The 17,202-nt window shown below is 42.0% G+C and overlaps 1 protein-coding gene across 2 annotated transcripts in view; it reads right to left on the bottom strand.

Annotated features, from left to right (window-relative positions):
- The window catches only part of CPQ (carboxypeptidase Q), a 453,369-nt gene that overhangs the window by 9,571 nt on the left and 426,596 nt on the right, over positions 1–17,202 (bottom strand). The window lies entirely within an intron of this gene.

The following is a 17,202-nucleotide window of genomic DNA, read 5'->3' as shown; positions in this document are numbered from 1 at the left end:
ATTACAATGTAATGTATTACAGACATTTCCTGATCATAATAATTATGAGGTTAGAGAAGAAGGTTATGGTCTTAACTTATTCCCTACAAGAAAACTTAGTCTCCCCAGGATATATAAAATAAAAAATTACATTTAAAGTTTAATTAAAATTATTATTTCTTTCAGCAACGTTATCAAATGAAAAAACATTATTACCAAAACAATTAGAAAATCAATTCAAGGAATTTGCCGACATTTAATCTCTCTTTTCAAAAGGGGCAGTTTTATCCCTACTATATTAAATCTCATCGAAAATTAGAGTGAGACGCAGCTAATTAATAGCTTCCTAACCCATAGCCCTCCAGAAGAGAAAGCAACTTATAAGAGGGAAAGGAAAGAACAGTAAAACAAAGGAAAGGAAAGGACAGACAGGAAATGGAAAAACGTCCCAGATCAAAGCTCCATGAAAAGTATTATAATTTTAGTTTCTAAATTCTCACCCAAGAATTTCCAAGCCTGTGCTGAAAAGTTTCAGGTGTGCCACTAAGGCCTCGCACCTTCCATCTCTTTGGAAAACTTGCATTGTTGGCTGGGTAATTTTGACCACAGAACATGGGTCAACACCAACACACCTGGAGGACCTCCAGTTCACATGTACCTAAACTCTGTGATAATGATTCATCTTTCCATAAAGTTGAAGAACCGTACACCTGTAATAAGACTAATTAATGACTGCTATAGGAAGATGGTACTACAGACTCTCAAAATGTGGGACTAACAGGAAAAATACTATTTGTTGATGGCCTCCTGTGTGCCTAGGGCTTTTTGGAGATGATTTCATTTAATTTTCCAAGTGACCCCACGAGGGAGTGATCATTATGCGTCATTAACGGATGGAAAATGGATTTGAGTAACTAAAGTCACACAGCCAAAGCAGTAGAGGTAGGATTCAAGGCCAGCTGTGTCTGATCTGAAAACAATGCTCCTAACCAGTTTGCTGAGCCTTCTCTCCCTGCCTTAAAGCAGGACATCTGTAACAGCGTTTTCCCCAGCGGCGAACTGTGTTGTTTGCTCCACTCGCAGCTCTGGTCCCCCATCCTTACTTTGCTTCATGACAAGAAGATGGAAACTCAAACTGGAGGTATCCTGGGCCATGAACTAGAGTGAAGATGTAATCATATTCAGACAGTGGGCTCAGGCAGCCTGGGACCACCTATCAGAAGGTGGATAGCAGAGCCTCTCCTGACACCAAGCCCCCTGCTCTTGCTGGGCCACACACTGCAGGGCCTGCCAGTCCTCCTAAGAGCTTGCAACCATCCCATCTAAAACCCACCCCTCCCCTCTAATCATTTGTTATCCTCTTACCCTGCTTCTTCCCCGCCCCTACCTTTCAGAGCACTCTTCTACTACCTAAAACTATATTATTCTTGTAATGATTTCATTATTTGCTGCTTGTCTTTCCCACTAGAAGGGACTTTGTCTTTTTCACTCTACTCCCCAAAGCCTGGCAGGCAGTAGATGCTCAATAAATGTTTGTTGAATCACTGTATGGATAAATGAATGAACTGTTAAATATCTAATGGGGCAAAAGCAGAGCTAAATACTGGCTTCATTCTCCCTCTCTACAGCAATTTTGCTAAGTAAATCCTATTTTCTGGGGATTCTTCTCTCAGCTGCTGCCTTGGGGAATGATAAGAAGAGTCTTGTTACCAAAAACATGGGATATTTCACATATAAGCTGAGAGCTAAACACTCTATTATGTACTATTCAATATGTTCCTCTACTTTCACCACTGTTATGGAAATTATCCACAACTTGAAAATAAGGCAGCACATCCTATCAATGTCATTCAGGGCAAAGTCCATGCAAAGATTCTCTAGGACAACGTACTTAGTTTGACTCACTGCTTACTACTGATTAAAGGTCCCAGACTTGGTGACGTTATATGTTAACTCATAGATATTTAGTCTATTTCATTTTTTCTAGATGAAAATTATTTCTGTCCCATAGAACAGTTGTTTCCAAAGGTTACAGTTTATTGGCCTCTAAGACATTAACCAGTTAAGCAGCTTTAATCTAACCTAGCAATCTTAGGTTAATACTTACTAAATTACATAAACTCAGTTTCTCAAATGCTCTTTGGTGTGAATATCTTACTGATTCCCATACAAATGAATGAATTGAATAAAATCTTTGACATGTGTTCATTGTTCATTTGCATGAGAATCATGATTTCAGCTTTTAGAAAACTATAATTTAATACCACCCATCTACAACCTTAAATGAATAATCACATTCATGTTGCTTCTCAAAAGTTCAGCGACTCACAGTCCCCATCCATGATTTTACCCATGATTACCCTAACAGCACTGAGCAAACTGGTCACCAACACAAGGGCTGGTCTTCTGCCTTCTCCCTTTAGGGTAGTGGATGGTCCCCAATTATGAGGAGGATTGGGGGGGAAAATAAAAACAAATTTTATACACACACACATTAATATAAATGAATGTATATATGTCTCTATATAAAAACATATATATGCACATCTGTGTGTATATAAAATTGGACTTGTCTTCAACATGTACCCACCCCTTAATACCCTAATTTCTCCCCGACCTGCCTCACACCTTCCACATGAGAGTCATGATTTTGCCTTTCAGAAAATTATAATTTAATACCACCCACCTATAAACCTTTAAAGTACAGTCACATTCATATATGATTGGTTCCTTATCTTTGAGTTTATAATTTTATGTGTGTGCATGTCTAGTCATAGCTTCCATATGTAGCTATAAAGAAACATCTATACCACTCTCTCCTTCTACCTTGTTGTGTAACTCAAACTAATATTGACACTTCTTCTGAGGGGGGAATTTTTGAATCTTACTCATGTTTATATGTCAGTCCCAATTTATAATTCTCCCTTTGTCCATACAGAAATTATTGCCCACTCTTCTTTCATGGCCTGTTGTCAATAACGCTCCCACCTACCTGAGCCAGCCTGACTCCTTGTAAAGGCCTTTCGGCAGTTCTCTCCATACCTGGGGAACGATGCTCCTAAGAAAACATCAGTAAAAACTATCTCTCACAGAGCACACTGTGAGAACATTCAATGCATATGGGTCTTCAGACTTGGAAAGACTCTAAAGATTGTTTCCAGGGTGAACTTTATAATGAAAGCCTTAAAATCAACATGGTTTTCCATAATTGTGTGCAAATGGACAGATTTTGATTTCTGGCTACAGATACATAAAGGTTACAAAGCCACTGTGAGTGGAAGGCGGATGTTAGTATCGATAGATAGAAACCTTTGTGTGTTTGCCACCTCCCATTCTGTTGGCAAGCAGACACAAAGGAATGAGACAAGTTGGAAGTACTACATGGACATGCTGTTCTAGACCTACTTCCTCTACTGAATTATGATAATTCTGGAAGGCTGGTTGGCAGGTGCATGGCAGGAATGCCTGGGGATCATGGTGGAGCTGGAGAGAGCCACTGCAAATGACTATGGTATTGGAGGCCAACTGGTCGATAGGAAGATGTTCATCCATGAGAGAGGTTGCAAGGGAGACTCTATGAACCTCTGAATAGTGATTCTCACTGCCACATGGCCAAGCTGATGGATTTATAAAATTTATTTTAAAAGAGGTTTATTATTAAGCACTTAAGCTCATAGTCTATAGGGAAAAAAAGATCATAGTTTTTTTTATAAAAGGAAGAGTTGGCTTGTTTTCACAATCTTTACAATCTTTAAAAAGGTTTAAAAAAGTTGTAAGCAAGGAGAAGGGGGTATTTTACCCATTCAAAGCAACACTGATAAAACTATAGTGACAATCAAAAAGGTTGAGTTGCCATTGGATGGAAGGGAATGTTTTGCTGTGGATAGAGAATTAACTGGCTATGAGACAAAGAACAGAAGCAGCGGGTATTTCTCTAGAAGACAGTCCACCTGAGGATCGGTATCACTATTTGGAACTGAAATCAGTCTTGAGAACCTGTAATGGCCCTTCCAGTTACACTGTGGATCTCCATTACCCTCCCTCCATCCTGCCCCCCACCCACTCCCCAGTAGGTAGGACAGGCTAAACTTGTCCTTTTAAAGGGATCTAGCTAAATTCACAGCTGATTAAGCCATACTAGGTTACAAAGAGAAATGGGATTATTTTAGACTGTGCACCTAAAATCTTAGGGATCATGTCAAGGTGGGCAGCCAAGTCCTCCACAGAATGGCTTTGGGGGCCATTGTCAGCAGTAGAATTATGGGCTAGATGGACCGAGAGTCTGCACCAAGATAGGCTTCTTCATTTCTGGATATGACAGCGTGAAGGTCACAGGAAGTTGTATCACAGAAGATAGGAAACATACAGAAGAAAGTACAACTGCTACAAAAAAAAAAACCCATCTGAAAAGATATAGCATTAAAAATATAATAAAAGGTAATCCTAATGAATAACATGTAATCATGGCCAGAAAAATGCTATGGCCGCTCAGGACATTGAAGAAAATTGATCTGGGACTGAGTGCCTCTCGACTCCTTTCAATTCTTTATTGTTTGTTTATGTGTCAGATAGCATGGATTTATCCAAAATAAGTATGTCCATGCTTCTATGTAAGTCAGTGGGTTACAGGAAGATCACAAACTATTTGGCTAAAGCTGCGAAGTATTAGTCAACTTTCCTCCACTTCTGAGGAAAGAACTACAAGGAAAATAGAAACGTGAATAGTCCTGGCTTCAAACCATAATCCTGAAAATGAAGCAGGTAAAGTTCGAGGTTGACACTGGTGAAAAATTTGGTGGATGTTGGCTCAGTTATTCTAATATGCTTTCATTTTATTTATGCAAATAACCTCTTTCTTTCTTGGTCACCTGGCAGGTTCCCATTTGGCAGCTAAATGCAGCCCCATTAACTGACTATCTGCTAAAGGGATGCAATTTTTTTTTTTTACACACAAAACCTTTTAAAATTTAACCTTCTGAAAGTCGTTATGCAGTGAGGGAAAAAAGTGAGCTAAACATGCAAAGCTTTGTGGATTCCAAAACAAAGGAAACAAATGTATAAGAAGGAGACTGGGAAATGAATATGCTCTTAATGCAAACGCACATTTCACTTAAAGTAAAACACCAATTCAAGGAATATCCATTAAATGCCAATGCTCATGAAAAGATCCTGGCCCATAGCTACCAATTAATAGGGAATCTACAAGGCTGAGATGTAAATTTAACATTTAAACGCAGCTAAATTCCCAATGCTATTATGGTTCACCCTCATTAATGTAATTCTTAGGACAATCCTTATAATGAAGAAACAGTGAATATTCTCAGTAGCCGCTCAAAATATAATTACAGTACATTTGATTAAATGCTTCTGTGGTGAGATAAACTGCAATGTGTACATTTCTGTGGTTTTTTTTTTTAAAAAAAGGCTGATGATGATAAAGGAAGCTAATGCTACTTTGTGGGCCAACATGTCATTAGCTGCTCCATCATTTATACTCAAACTCCGGCATCGTGGGGCAAGGTAAACGGTGCTTGAGATTCGCTGCTACAGACCCTGAAATAGTTTCGAGTGCAGAGTTTATAAGTAATACCAGGAGTCCTGCTGTTTCACCTCCTGAGTCATTTTTCTTAAAGTCTTTAGAATTCTTGACAAAAGGTGGAAAGAAGAGAATGCTGTCCTCTACTAACTAATTAAACTAGTAAGAAGACCTCATTATGAAGAACAGGGAACATGAAGCATGAATTAGTTCCTTGTTAATTTCATACAGCTGAGAAACAATCTCCCAGTTGCTGTAAAGAGGTTAAATGACTCCTCAGTAGGATCACAGTTACACTTTCAATGTACGAACCTTGCTTCACTGCTGCACGGCAAGGCAGCCACTTAGGGGTTCTGTCAAACGTGACTTGTATATAAGGTTTTTGGAAAGGAGATCATATTCATTCATCTGATATCTACTGAGCTCCTACTAAATGCCAAGTACCTTGCTAGGCCCTGGGCAAACAATGATGTGTGTAACTTACAGATGTCTGCTCTCACGGAATTTCATAGAACTTTCAATCTAGTAGAATACACCTCCGTAGAAATGAGGTTGACTGGAAAATAAAGTATTACATCCAAAACTTCTCGGGACTCTACAGATAAAACTTAAAAAGGAGAAAGACTCATTCTCCCCAAGTTTCTGATTTTAACGCAGTAAAGACTGTTCATGAGCGTGTTAGAAGGCGGCACAGGCTGTTTCGCTCTGGGCGTGGTACAGAGACTGGAGATGGTACTCCTACGTATTGTCTCTGGATAACTGGCAATGTACAGTGACATATTGTTTAATGATGGCCATTTTCATAGCCAGGATTTACTAAGTACTTTCTATGTGTCATGGCCTTAACTAAACATGCATGATCTTATCAAATCCTCATGATGGTTCTCTAATTATTATTATTCTCATTTGACAGATGAGTAAACTTAGACTTAAAGGTTATAATGACAATGATAAGCAAAGGAGTCTGATGAGAGGATGTGCAGACCTTGTGCTGAATTCATTCCTTCATCTTAAGGATGAAGGTCCTCAGGAGTGGGTAGTCTTGCCCTCACAGAGTGGAGTGAAAGGGCAAGTCTATGAATCAGCCATCCTCAGGTGATTCATGCCCACATCACCACCATCTTTTCTTTCCATGGAACTTCTCACATGAACCCGTGTATTTTGAAACTCCTATTAGATTTCATAACAGAATATCTGGTTTGTACATTTCCAAAATTATATCCTTCCCTTGCTTATAATTCAACCTCACATTCTTGGTAACAGGCGTTGAATCCCACTCTGTTGGTTTAGGGCGAACCCCACTCTATCTGTGGTCAGGGGATTGTCAGGATGGCCTCTGTCCCTCTTACTTTTTAGAATCTCTTTTCTCTATGGAGAAACACTGCATCCCCTTGGAAGCTTTCTTTTTACATAAATCACGGCGGGGAAAGAACTTCTCTAGTCTAAACATCATCTGATGTTTGAATCACTTTACAACATTTCTAATATACAGTTGTTTAGTCTTCTCTTAAACACCTCTATTGACAGGAAACTCGGGACTTTCCTGAGTAGCCCATCCCAATTGCTCTCCAGTAATACGTTCATTCAACATTAACTACATTCACAAAATGAGCTGTGGGGAAAGTTTTAAGTAAAGAACTGTTATAGCTGTACCAAGCTCCTGCCCTTTATGAGGCCAACTAGGGGAGCTAAGAAATGCACACCAAGAGCTAAAACATGAGATCCAAAGTTCTGTAAAAGCTCAGGGGATGTAAAGGTCAATTCCAATTGTGATGTTCGATCAGACCAAGATAACCCATGCTAATCTCCTACTTGTCAGATGAACTAAAGGAATTCAAAGTACTGTATAATCTTGGGAAAGAGTTAGATAATAGTAAGTGCTAATATTGCTTACACAACAAATGATTACCTTCTTGCATACTATAAAATATACCCATTTTAAGTGCACATTCTTCAAGTTTTGACAAATGTACACACCTGCGTGACTACCACAGCAATCAAGTTGTAGAACATTCCCATTGCTGCTAAAAGTTCCCTCGTGTTCCTTCTTTTTTTTTTTTGTTTTTTTTTTGTTTTGCCATACGCGGGCCTCTCACTGTTGTGGCCTCTCCCGTTGCGGAGCACAGGCTCCGGACGCGCAGGCTCAGCGGCCATGGCTCACGGGCCCAGCCGCTCCGCGGCACGTGGGATCCTCCCGGACCGGGGCACGAACCCGCGTCCCCTGCATCGGCAGGCGGACTGTCAACCACTGCGCCACCAGGGAAGCCCAGTTCTGTCGTTTTTTTCTTTATGTATTTTTGAAGCTCTGTTATTGAGAGCATTCACATTTAAGATTTACATGCCTTATTGATGAATAGACTATTTTATCTTTATAAAATGTCCCTTTTTCTCTATAATAATATTCTTTATTTTGATACTTACTTTTATGGATAGTACAGTTATTATGGGCTTCACATGTTCAGAATTTGCTGTATATCTTTTATCCACCCACTTACTTCTAACCTACTTGTGTCTTTATATTTAAAGTGTGCTTCTTGCAAATAGCATATAATTAAGTCTCATTTTTTTTGGTCAGTTTGACCATCCCTATCTTTTAATCAGGGGGTTTAGTCCATTTATGTTAATGTAATTACTGATATGCTTTGCGTTTTAGTCTACCATCTTGTTATTTGTTTTGCATTTGTTTCGTTTATTCTTTGTTCTGTTGAATGTACCACATATTCAACAAGTTTGATCCATTTTGGCTGATCAAAATTCAAAAATTTCCCAGCCCTGAGGTCTCTGGGAATTGTCCAGTCTCCAGCTCCCTGGTGGCTGTTCTGTGCTGATACTTGTGGAATTTTACCCTACACATGCTCAGCTTACTATGCAGCAAAGACTCAAGGAGACCCTTATGCAGACTTCTGGAGTTCTTTTTCTATGTAGCTCCTTGCTCTAGTACTCCGTCCTACAAAACACAGCTGCCTCAGGCTTCCTGAACTCTACTCTCCATCCCTGTAACTTAGTGAGACTACTGTGTTGTGCTTGGATTTTCCCTCCCTGCTCCGTGACCCCAAATATGCCTTTAGGCAGAAAACTGGGGCAATCACAGGGGTCTTCTTTTGTTTTCTTTACCCCAGGGATCACAGTCCTCACCTTCCTGTTGTCCAATGGATGAATTAGTTGTCTGACATGTTTTGTCTAGTTTTCTAGTCTTTTTTTTTTTTTTATGGCAAGGGCAAGTCCAGGTTTCTCTCTTAAGGCTGGAAGCAGATATACTTATTAGCTTCTTGAAGGTAGAAAATATGTCATATGCTCCTACATTTCAGCCTCTGACAGTTGCTTTACTTGCCAATATAGCACAGTGTTAATAGCACAAATTTATAAAGCCAGCCTCACTGAGTTTGAATCCTGACTGCATGTATTAGCTTGTGACATGGGGAAGGGTATTTTACTTCTCTGTGCCTTAATTTTCTCATCTATAATATAGGAATGGTAATAACCTAGCTTCTGGGTTTGTTTGAGCTTCAGTGAGTTAGAATACTGCTCGGCATATGATAATGCTTAATATTACTCTGTTGCTAATATTATAATGACTTGTCTTCAAAAGACCAGGTAGCTTATTCCTGTGAAAAAAGTAAAGATTCCTTCACTGTTTTGGAATCTCATGCAGATAATCAGATTAAGTTAGTCAATAAAACCACATGATATTGTATCACTGTTGTTATACTAAAGAATCATGGGGCTTCCCTGGCGGCGCAGTGGTTGAGAGTCCGCCTGCCGATGCAGGGGACGCGGCTTCGTGCCCCGGTCCGGGAAGATCCCACATGCCGCGGAGCGGCTGGGCCCGTGAGCCATGGCCGCTGAGCCTGCGCGTCCGGAGCCTGTGCTCCGCAACGGGAGAGGCCACAACAGTGAGAGGCCCGCGTACCGCAAAAAAAAAAAAAAAAAAAAAAAAGAATCATGGACCTCCATTTCTCCTAGCCAATCATAAGTAACAAGTAACATCAAGCTCCTAGCATGAGAACAAAGGACCTTGACAAAAGCCACATTAAGATCTAAGGGGACCATAAATGCACGCTGCTCTTCACATTTCCATTTAGGTTAGCAATGAAAAAGCATATGTGGGCTGCATTTCTAACAATGAGATTTTATTAGAAATGCACTACTGGCAATAGATCAGTTAGAGGAACATGGCAGTGAATCTGCTTGTAAAGTGAAGACTCCTTTTATAGAGCAAATGATTGCCCACTAATTTATCTATGCCATAAATCCAGAGTTTTGTATGTAGGGTTTGTAATGGGCGGCACCTGAGCCAATGTTACTTTCAAAGACTGGGCTTGGCCTCCTTAGCTGGCTGCTTTGAGACATATTAAGAGCTGCTCCTTTAGGGAGATCCTCCCTGGGGCTTTGAGGGAGTTCTTGGGAAAGAGGAGGTTCTAATATTTACATGTGTTAGGCAAAGGTCTGTTACTCACTTGTGTATGTGCTTAAACAGCCTGGGTATCAGTCACGTGTCCAAGAATCAAATACGAATTAAAGTTTTAACGTAGACAAATATCTTTGGTATTTGCTCTGCAAACCAGCCCATGTGTTACCACCACCACTGCTCTTCTGTCTTGGGAGTAGTCCTTCATCGTGGGCCTAAAGGCCCCTCTCTCTTGGTCCTGGATTAAAATGGCCAGCTCTAGGTGACCCCAGCAGAGATGCTGGCATGATCTGAAGTTCATGTCTTGTAAATGTTTAATGATAGTCTTCAGAGGATAAAGGGATAAAGAAGCAATTAAAACTCTCTCTCTTGACTGGATACTGTGATTAAATTAGGTTCTGGTGCATTACTGTAGCTTTTGATGTGGTACCACAATGCAGGGGTCTGTATGCTATCACTGACCTAAGTAATCCCCCACTGAGGTACATGAAGGAACTAATATCACAGAGTAATAACACACCATTCATCATTCCCGAATCATCTAACAGCATCCACCCAATGACTAATACTTTGAATTTAAATCATCTTTCCTTCAGACAAAAAAATAAATCAATGCTTTTTTTTCTTATCTAACTTAACAACATTTCTATGAGGAAAAAAGGGGCTGGATTTGTATTCCCCTCTTTTTAAGAGTATGAGAACCAGAGAACAAGAGAGTAAATCATTTGTGTGATATCATACAGTGACATAGGACCTAGGAGAATCCTGGACCTTGGAACACCAATCTTGAAACCTTTCTGCTAGATCAGGGTTAGCAAAGTATTTTTGTAAGGGGCTAGAGGCTAAATATTTTAGATTGCGTGGGCCATACAGTTTCTGTGGCAACACAACTATTCAACTCTGCTGTTGTATCATGAAAGCCATCACAGTGTATAAATGTAAATGAATGAGCATGGCTGGTTATGATGACTGACTCTCTGACTCTCTCTTTTCTCTCTCTGTCTCTCTGTCTATATATATGTATAAATACACCACACACACACACACACACACACACACACACACACACACGAAACAGGTGATGGGCCAGACTTGGCCCACATATAAAAGTTTAACAACACTTGCACTAAACTGTGACCCATGTTAGATGCTACCATAGGATCTAAGGGATACTACATGACAGTAGAATGTGACATTTGTCCTTGCTTCTTGCATTATCATTTGGTCTTCACAAGAACCCTGCTATGTAGGCTATTAATGACTTTCCATTTTATATATGAGAAAACTCAGAGGCTAGCTCACTTGTCCAAGGCTGCATGGTTGTAAATGTAGTGTGAAGACTGCAACATGAGTCTCCTGATGTCTAATATTTCTCCTCTGTTAGCTGTTCCATAAGAAGTTCTTATCTACACTTGCATTTTTAGATGTGAACATGCTTGGACCTGGGGAGGCTGAATGACTTGTCTGCAGTCAGTTGTCTGTTAGTGACTGAACCAGGACCAGAACCATCATCTGTTGGCTTCCAGGCTGGTCTTCTAAGCCTTTGCATTATTGTGAACATTTTCCAGAAGAAAAACTGTATAACTAGATAGAATGATAGTATGTTCATTGTATTTCATTCTTTAAACTTCCTGAAATGATACCATTTTAGAAGTGGTCTCTTTGAGGTACTAAACAGTATCCAGATAGAGGATAATGATTTGTGATTCACTTTATGTCTTTGACTATCTAATTTTCAAATCCCAATCTGGATTATAAATTTTTTTTTGGCACACAGCAGTATCTTTTGTTTAATTTTATTCTTTAATGCTGATGATTACATCTTCAATCATAGTACTTAATTATCTCCTCCGATCCAGGGAATGTGGGAATCAGAAGGAAAATAAATTGATAACGAGGCCTTGGTTTTAACCAGCATTTTAAAAGGAATCACTGTGATTTCTAGGGTCTCTTCAGGCTCTATCAGAACGTGAAAGATGATCGGGTGACCAGTTGTCCTGGTTTGCCTGGGACTGAGGGGTTTTCTGGAATTAAGGGATTTCAGTGCTAAAACCAGAAAAGTCCCAGGCAAATGGTCACCCTGATTGTTAAATCATATATGTTGAATGAACTGACCACTAATAGTACCTCTGCATGCCTGGAGGTAATGATCCTCCTCTGGAGGGGACCAGGGATAAGAATAGGAGGGCTGTCCAGTTTCTCAGCAACACTTGAACATGACAGGGCCTCATGATTTTGTGGAAAAATCTAACTATATTAAACCCAACTATATTAAAATATCAAAGGGTATGGATGAAAGAGTAGCCCATTGACAAATACAAATCAGTCTGGATTATTACTGCTACATATTTCCCACTCATTGATGAAAAGTGTGTAATCTGTCACTTAACCTAAGAAACACATAAACAAAGAGGGCTTTTAGCGTCAACCGTAACAGAAGGCATCTGCTCAACATGGAAAACTATCCACAAGCTACTGGAGAGCATCAGACTCACCAGAATATCCACTTGCCAGTCAGTGCAGGGTCCACAGGAAGCCCGGGAGGTGATGCCAAGTTTCCAAACTTGGGATCTGAAGCCGTAGGCAAAAATGACATCTTCTGGAGATTCCTCTCAGGCCTCCTGCCATTTCTACCTTCCTCTGACAGCTCTGGTTTGGCAAATTTGGGCTGGCTGAGAAGAACTGCTCTGGCATTCCCAACTTTGGGGAAAGGAGATTCTGATGGTCCCATGATAATCCAAGTCTCTCAAAGATCCCTTTGTTACTGGTAGAGTTAATGTTCCTGCCAAGGGGATTCACTCGCACCCCAGATGTCAGCCACTCTCCCTGCCCTGGAGCATGTTAAAAGTAAGTACTAGAAGGATCCACACAGTCCAGCAATGGAACAGTTGCTACCATACTAGCCAGGGTTAAAAACCACAAATTACTAAAAACTTTGGAAAACACAGTGTGAAGGGTTGTCAGACTTTTCCTATAGAAACGCTCACCACCGAAAGCCTTATTCTAATTTTCAGCTACATCTGGTGACTGTTTATTTAAGAACTTGGTTAGAAAATTCAGTTAAAATATGCATCAGTGAATTCTGTTGCCATTACAGGCTGGCCAAACCCAGTAATGAGTCTGAGTTAGCATATGCAGGGGACAGTCCCCCTGACCATCAGACTGTCCCAAGGCATTCAGACACCTAACTTCACTAGGGATTGATCTAGCCCCGTCCATGTCCTCCCAGGCCACCAATAACCTGCAATTCTAGAGACCTGGCTGTCTCTGACTTTTTTCTCCTCAATCCTTAGTGTAGCCTTCACCTTTTCTATCTCCTTCGTCGAGTCCATTACTCAAGTCCACATCATTTCTTTTCCCGTCTCCCATCGTCCCTTCTGCTGCTTCCTTGACCCTTCTTCCTTTCTAACATCTTATCTCCTGTCGACCTCTCCCACAGCTCTTTGTTATTTGCCTCTCTCTTTTTAACTGTCCTTGTCTCTGTGATTTAATTTCTCTTCCTCTTTTGCAAACTTGTTGTTTTCCACTTGGGATTCCTTTATGCATTTAAAAAGCCAGTTATTACCATGTTGCCTCATTTTTAGCAAACCTGATTTTGAAAGTGGAAACTCCATTTCCTTGGCATGCTATGGCAGAGAGGTAAAGACATAAATTAGAGCCGACTGAGATGGGGAAGAGAGAGCCAATTTGTAGCTCTGTGCCAGAATGTTTATGAAGCAGGTGGCGAGGGGTATGAATACACACCTCTATCCAGAGTAGCACACCCTGTACTCACCAAATATCTACAGCCTGTCCAGGCCCGAAGAATAATCAATTTGTCCTCGTTGAATGCCAAATGAAGGCTGTTGAAGTCAGGTACTGACCCACTATTTAACGAGAACAAATTCAAAAACGGCACAGAGCTTTGTGAAATTGCTATGAAGTCCAGTTTCAGAAACATGAGTACTTGAGTCAGCCGAGGATATTCCTACAGGGGGACTAATGTCTGTGTTGGCGGAAGTGCTCTGGTATATTCTCCAGATCCCTGAACATTCTGCTAACATAAAATCTGAGTAACACAGGCCCCCTGGCTAGAATAAAATTGCTTCAGGTTGATAAGCATTCGATAGCTTCCCTGAATTTTCAGCAGGCTCAGACTCATACTTGCCAATATTGCTTTTGATTACAAAACACAAGAGTTGGGCAGTCCAGGTAACCATAATTATCTCGGTAATTAGACTCTGTCATGCACGGTATACTCAGGCCTTGGGCTCTTGTGGAAACAGAAGAGGCACCTGGAGTATCTTTAGAGCACTTGGTCTCTTCTAGAGAACAGGTCGCTAATAAGCTCTTCCTGAAATGATGAGAAGGCGGATTGCCTCTCCTTTCACACCTCCTTCCACCCCTTTCTGGTTCAGCAAATTTCAGTTGTGTTGCAGAATGAAAAAGAAGAGAGAAAGCTGTAAACGAGGAGAAGGGATGGAAACCGTCCAGGAAGAAATCCAATTTCTGTCTTGGGTTCCGTGCATTTCAAAATGGAAACACCACACTCAGTAAAGTGCCCATTAAGCAAACAACACAGGGAAACAAGATGGGGTTTAGGAAGCTGAGAGGGAGGAGAAGAGGCAGGTCAGGGGAAACAAGAGGAAGGCGTTGTTTGTAAAGGTGATTGAAAAATGTTCAACCAGGGGAAAGAAATGCCTGCGCACATTTCACTGAAGACTGAAGGAGAGCATCACCTCAATACTGACAACTGGCAATAATGTCTCTATTGCAGCCACCCAGAGGTCTGTCTGTGTCTAACAAGACAATGGCGGGTCTGGTGATGCTGTAACTTCCACACCCTGAGTTCCATGCATCAGGTGGAGGTGTGACTAAATACTTGATATATTGACTAGATATGAAGAAATATATCAGATCTGTGAGAGTAAACATGGTTACCTAGCAGTCGAAACAGGCACACAGGGGCTTCCCTGGTGGCGCAGTGGTTGAGAGTCCGCCTGCCGATGCAGGGGACGCGGGTTAGTGCCCCGGTCCGGGAAGATCCCACATGCTGCGGAGCGGCTGGGCCTGTGAGCCATGGCCGCTGAGCCTGCACGTCCGGAGCCTGTGCTCCGCAACGGGAGAGGCCACAACAGTGAGAGGCACACGTACCGGAAAAAAAAAAAAAAAAAAAAGCACACAAAGAAGGGAGAAGAAAAAACACAGAATACCTACTGTGTGCCAGGTACTTCCATCTACTCTGTCTCACTTAATCCCTAACACACGCTGGTGCAGCGAGTATTACGAGGCTTCATTCCCAAATGAGGACAAAACGCTCAAGAAGATGTAAATAACCCAAGTTCACACAGCTGTTCAGCAGCAGAGCCCAAATTCGAGGGCAAACCCCACATGGCTTCTACCCGGTCATGCTGCCCCCCAAGAACACAGTCTCCGTGCCTTCCAGAAAGGAAACCAACGCTTAAGGATCACCAACCACATGCCAGCTACTCTGGAACACATTCTCACATTCTTCATCTCCTACAATTTCAGTTCCACCAACACGCAGACGATTTGACAGACAAACAGTATGCGGTCTCTTCAAAAAGACGATTCAAATCTCCGCCACTGCAATTACGCAGATCTGGTGCCTGGGGTTGGGGTATTCTGAAATCCCCAGCATTCGGCCCCCTCCTGAACAGAAAATCTCATCTGAGGACCAGAGGATAGGCGTTGGGAAGAAACAGGGAAGGGACCCGCAAAAGATTTCTGGGCTGCGTTCGCACCGCCTTCACGACAGGCGCTTCTGCTGCAGGTCTGGCTGGAGCCCAGCCACACAGTGTCAAGGGATTCTATGGGCACAAGGTGCCCAGCTCTTCGGGACGGGTCTGATTCTCAACAGTCTAGAGAACAAGGGCACAGGACGTGTTTTTTGAACTCGTTCGCAGCCCAGGTGAGAAGCCACTGGGTGAGTTCTCTCCCTGGAACGGTAGGCTTCCTTAGATGCTTACAGCTAACATTACTGAGCACTTGCCCGTGTGTACCAGGCACTTCTGTGTCTTATCTCATTGCAGTGATGAGAATCTAGAGGTGGGTATGCTTATCCCGACTTTGGGCAGAGAGATTAGGTAGCTTGCCCAGCCCCCCTCAGCTGGGACTGCGCCGCGTGGGTTTGCCCCTGGACCAGCCCACTATGCTGTTCCTACAGCATGGAACTGGATTCTCCAACCCTTTTGCAAACTGGGGACTCGATGCACTCTTACAGCACTTTGTCTTTATCAAGTGAACACAGTGCCTATATTCTCCTGTTATTTGCTTTCTATCCTCCAATTGCTTCTCACTACAGATTTCATGCCTTTCTCTTCCTTCCTCACTCTAAAGCATGTTACAGTCTGTTTATGTTTCTCCCATCTTAAAAAAAAATCCATTCTTTTACCCTATACCCCTCTCTAGCTACTGCTCTTTCTAGCTCCTCCCTTTATAGCCAGTCCTCTTGAGAGAGTTTCCTTTCTTGCCATCTTTATTTCCTCCTTTCCCACTCACTGTTCAATCCACTTTACACCCACTCTTCCCCTGAAATGGCACGTGCCAACCACACTTTTCTGGTTGTTAACTCCAATGGGTATAAGAGTGCCTTTCTGGGACAGTGGGAACTTTCAGTCCTCTTCCCTCCCCAGCCTCTGAGGAGGGGAGAGGGGCTGGAGTTTGAATCAGTCAACAGTAGTCAATTATTTCATCAATCATTCCTATGTAATGAAGCCTCCATAAAAATCCAAAAGGAGGGCGGTTCGGAGAGCTTCCAGCTCCTTCCACAATTGTGCAAAGCGAATTACCATCAAAAAGCCTCCATCCCGGACTTCCCTGGTGGTCCAGTGGTTAAGAATCTGCCTACTAATACAGGGGAGATGGGTTCAAGCCCTGATCCAGGAAGATCCCACATGCCGTGGGGCAACTAATCCCATGCGCCACAACTACTGAGCCCACTCACCGCAACTACTGAAGCGTGCACGCCTAGAGACCGTGCTCCACAACAAGAGAAGCCACCGCAATGAGAAGCCCGTGCTCTGCAACGAAGAGTAGCCCCCGCTCACTGCAACTAGAGGAAGCCTGTGCGCAGCAACGAAGATCCAGCGCAGCCCAAATTAATTAAAATTTTTTAAAAAGCCTCCAAAAAAAAAAAAAAAAAGAGTGTCTTTCTGGGACATCAGACCTGTTTGACCATCCGTCCTTCACGAAAGGCTCCTCCGTTGCCTCCTGTCAGGGTGATCCCCTCTCCTGGTTTGCCCCACTCCCTGGCTGCCCTTTTTCTATATATTCCTCT

The sequence above is a fragment of the Orcinus orca genome, chromosome 17, assembly GCF_937001465.1.
Source record: "Orcinus orca chromosome 17, mOrcOrc1.1, whole genome shotgun sequence".
Taxonomy (NCBI): domain Eukaryota; kingdom Metazoa; phylum Chordata; class Mammalia; order Artiodactyla; family Delphinidae; genus Orcinus; species Orcinus orca.
Note: the sequence above shows the minus strand (reverse complement) of the source record. Positions and strands in the feature narration are given on the sequence as shown.